Below are 4,517 nucleotides of genomic sequence, written 5' to 3'. Positions count from 1 at the left end.
TTATTATTTTATTTACAATTTAATGTTATTGCTTATATAAAAATCTAAGGTAATTAATGTAATCTTAAACTCGGGGTATACATGGTCCGAGTTGGGTTGAGCTGGACTGGGTTGAGGGATTTTTTTTTATCCAATCTAAGAGTTTGATTGGTTGGATTGGTAACCAAATCCAACCCGAAAATTTTCACAACCTACGGAGCACAATCTTCTATTTGTTAGTTGAGTTTCATAAACAAATCCAAATCAATCTATAATTATTAAAAAAAAAAAAAAACAAATTCATCAACAACCATAATAAAAGAGTTGTAACACCTTAAAATGGTTGAACAATAATTGATTATTCTAAAAATGAGAAAAATATAAGGATAGAAAAATAAAAATGATGAGATAAGACTGATACATAACAAAAAAAAAAAAATAATAATAATAATAATAATAATAATATATATATACCAGAATTCTCAATGCAATTTATAAGTTTTGTATGGTTTTAGGAAAATCCGAGTTTTTTATCCTATGAACCCGAAGTCGAACTGAGTCACTTCGAGTTCAAAAAATACAACCCAACCCAACCCGAAATATTAATCCAACTCAACACAACCCCAGAATTCGAGTTGGGTTGGTCCAGGTTGTCGGGTTGGATGTACACCCCTATCTTGAACAATATGTGGTTGACATACAAAATGATCATATTCAAGTAATAACCTAAATGAATTTTAGTATATGGATAAAGATGGGTATCTTATCATGTTAACACTATTGATACTACCCACTTTGTAATCGTTACAAATAATTTGATCAAAGTCGTTCATGTGAAGACATTTGAGTGGAGTATCTAATAAAATGAGTTTTTACAAGACTGAACAAATAAATATTTAATCTCTTTTTATGAATCTGTTAATTGAGAAGATTAATATTGCACATCATGATTATATGCGACTCGATCTTAATCCTGAATAAATGATGAACTCTTGCCTACGATGTAACGACCCTAGATTTCTATTTACCTAGAGTCTCTATCTTCATCATAACAAAATCATTTTGTGTCGAAATAAGCGTTTAAATTTCATCATAAAACATAAACTTCATCTTAAAATACTATCATGGATTTATGTGTTCAAAAACATCATTAAAACGACACTACTAAATACTAAAGTGTGAAAAAATAAATGCAAAAATAAATGCAACTATCCTACACGTGTCATGGTCTCGAATGTGATGTCACCCTACAAGAATCTCTTGTCTTTACCTAAAATAGAAGTAGAGAGTAGTTTAGTATTTTAGAAATACTTAGTAAGTGACCCACTATTAGGGCTAAATGCAAATACATACGATCATGAGTGAGATCTATCATATCAGTCTATAGTTTCGTCCATCGTCGGGCGAGTTATATTCTACACATAGTGACACCAAATAGTTTCGTTCGTCGGGTGATTGGTCGCCTAAGCCAGAAGAATTTTCCCTTCGTGGTCACGAATTCGTTTAGTGCAAATTCTTAGATTATGATGATAAAATTTAGTTCAACCTATTTTCTTGGGACTTCCATATCTTCATGCACACAATTCGGATTAAATTAATTTCTTCACGAAAGTTGTAGAGTTTCATCCCTCTATACAATGTTGTTTTGACCGAAGAAAAATGATGTTTTGACAGAGGAGGAAATCGTTGACGATAGTATTCTTGAAAACCGGATGATCTTATTCCTCCTTGAATTGAAAACAAAGGAGAGAGACAATTGTGCTTGAAGACGGGATGATCTTATTCCTCCTTGAATTGAGATATTTAAATAAAGAATTACATAGTAAAAATGAAAAATGGAAAATGGAAGAAGTGGGCAACTTAATTAAACCTTATAGTTACCTAAAAAACCGTAATTAAAGACTATGAATGATTTTCGATCTCTGTATTTATCTAACATACAATAGTATTCTTCTTTTTTTTCTTTTAATAATTTTTAGATACTAGCTTACTTGAAATTTATGAGTTCTTACAATTTTTGGAGGCTTCTTGGACCTCCTACTTTCCTTGCAATTTTATTCCGATTTCCTTCACAGAAATGTGAAGAATCATGCTAAGATCTTACATACTAATTCATACATATGGTCACGAATTTTGAGAAAAAAACTGAGACCTACAATCCCATGGGACTCACCTTTTTATTCTGTGTTCTTACAAAATAGAATGAATCCAATGCCTCAAATGAAGCTCCTCTATCTACTTAGAGTTTATTAAAAAATGGTCTTTTTGCTGTTGATGCTTATTTTTTCCTTTCTAAATCTTGTTCAAAGGCCTTATGTCCTTATAAACAACTTGATAGGTCATTGAAAATTTCTCCGCGAATCCTCTTGAAAGAGAGGGGTGCCTTCGGGAACGCGGACACAGGTGGTGCATGGCTGTCGTCAGCTCGTGCCGTAAGGTGTTGAGTCTCTTAATCTTTTCCTAGAATCTTTTAAACTTCATTTGNCTTCATTTGAGAACCTTAAACTTACCCAGAGTATCTTAACCTTGTGGATCTTACAAACCAATTTCCAATGCTTCCTTGACGACAGTGTTAGAGGTTTGAAGAACAAACAAACGTAAAATACATACTAGAGCAAATGGGTGAGGTCGAGTTTTAGACCCTCAAAACCACGATACATGCATCTCCTCCCTTTCAATAGGTAGGAGACAGATGACGTGGCCAGTTTAACTAAACCAACCACCCCTCTGATTTTCTCAAACTACTATTAGGTTTTACTTAATTTAACTGACCTTCCAAACATGATTGAATTAGTAGCAACCTCGAAATTCTCACAAAGTTACGTGTAGGAATCACTTAGATAAGCCCTCAAATGTTAATTTTATTTAATTCTAAATGAATAGGAAATTGTCTTAATCGGTAGTAGATTGCACATGGTCTAAGTTGGGTTGAGTTGAGAGAATTTTTTTGTACAAATATTTTAATTGAAAATATTTGTACAAATTCTCACAAAGTTACGGGTAGGAATCACTTAGATAAACCCTCAAATGTTAATTTTATTTAATTCTAAGTGAATGGGAAGAGTTTAGGACGTGAAACATACATTAAGGCCATAACAAATTGTCTTAATCGGTAGTAGACTAACCTTCAAAGTTAGAAAGCCCTAAATATTGGAAAAATAAAAAAAATATATATATAAAATTGTGATATAACAATGTTGTATCCAATTTTGTATCTCCTATTTTAGGTGTTAAAAGAATTCTTAAAATAATCAAAAAATCTCGTGCTTGTATTACATCTTGATCGAGGAGGTACAGTAAACACTAGAACGGTCAAAATATTTTGGACAACTTATTTACTCGGTATTTAAATTTATTTACTTTCCAAAGTCAGATGATAAAAATGATAGATGGAAAATAAAAAAATTCTAAAAAACTTCAACGTCCGTTTTCAGTTTCAAAAAATTCATTTTATAATCGGTAAACAAAAAATAATACACTTTAAAATTATTCAAATAGTATTCTATGAATATTGAACACTATAGCATATATATATATATATATATATATATAGGTATAAATCATAATTAATAGTATAAAATGTACCAATAGTTATATTAATTTATTACACTAATGTGTTTTAAAATAGTATGAAATGTTAAGATATTTAAATATATATATATATATAACTAAATAAAATTAAATAATTAAAAGAATTAATGTATTAGATTAGCTAGTGTCTATTATTACTATAAATTTCTTATTATATTTTATATATTTTTATTTGATTTGGTCGAGGTTTAATTCCATGAACCAAAAATCGAATCGAAACCGTTTGGGTAAGAAAAATAAGCTCAACCCAACTCTTATAGTTCGGGTTAGGTTGGTTCGAGTTGTTGGATTGTCGGGTTGAATGTACATTCTCAAAATTTGTCAGGAAACTGGAATAACTGAAAAATAAGAAATTAAAATTAAATTATAGTCTCCTCAATGGCATTTTCGTAATTTCACATCATCGACACTTTTATCCCATCCCTCTTTTTATGGAATATGTTCCAATAATTTTTCTTCTACTAAATATATATTTATGAGCACACACTACTTTATATTTATATATATATATATATATATATATATATATACATAAAAGTAAAATCATCGGTTAATAGTGCAATAAATAAAGATTCTGGAAGGCATAAGGATTTTATTCAAAATTTTAATCTTAAAAAGATAAGGATTTAATTTTCAAAATCCTAATCTTAAAAGATAAAGATTTAATTTCTTTAAATTCAAATTCAAACTATAAAATAGGGATGGAATTGTTTTGAAGGCTTAAAAAAATATCATTTATCAATTTGTAGTTCTCTAAAACTCTCTCAATTTTTCTCTCTCGATTCTAGATCCGATTTTTCTAAATTTTTTAATTCTTCTGCTCTTAGTTCTTAGTTCTTCGGCCTTTTTTCTAAACGATTCAATCGAGATGGCAGCACAAACAGAGAAACTTCAAAGCAAAAAGGCTTCTTACATTGTAACAAAGCATTGTAATATCGATAAAAGAG

The sequence above is a fragment of the Cucurbita maxima genome, unplaced genomic scaffold (assembly GCF_002738345.1).
Source record: "Cucurbita maxima cultivar Rimu unplaced genomic scaffold, Cmax_1.0 Cma_Scf00035, whole genome shotgun sequence".
In the NCBI taxonomy this organism is placed as follows: Eukaryota; Viridiplantae; Streptophyta; class Magnoliopsida; order Cucurbitales; family Cucurbitaceae; genus Cucurbita; species Cucurbita maxima.
This window is presented reverse-complemented; position numbering follows the sequence as displayed.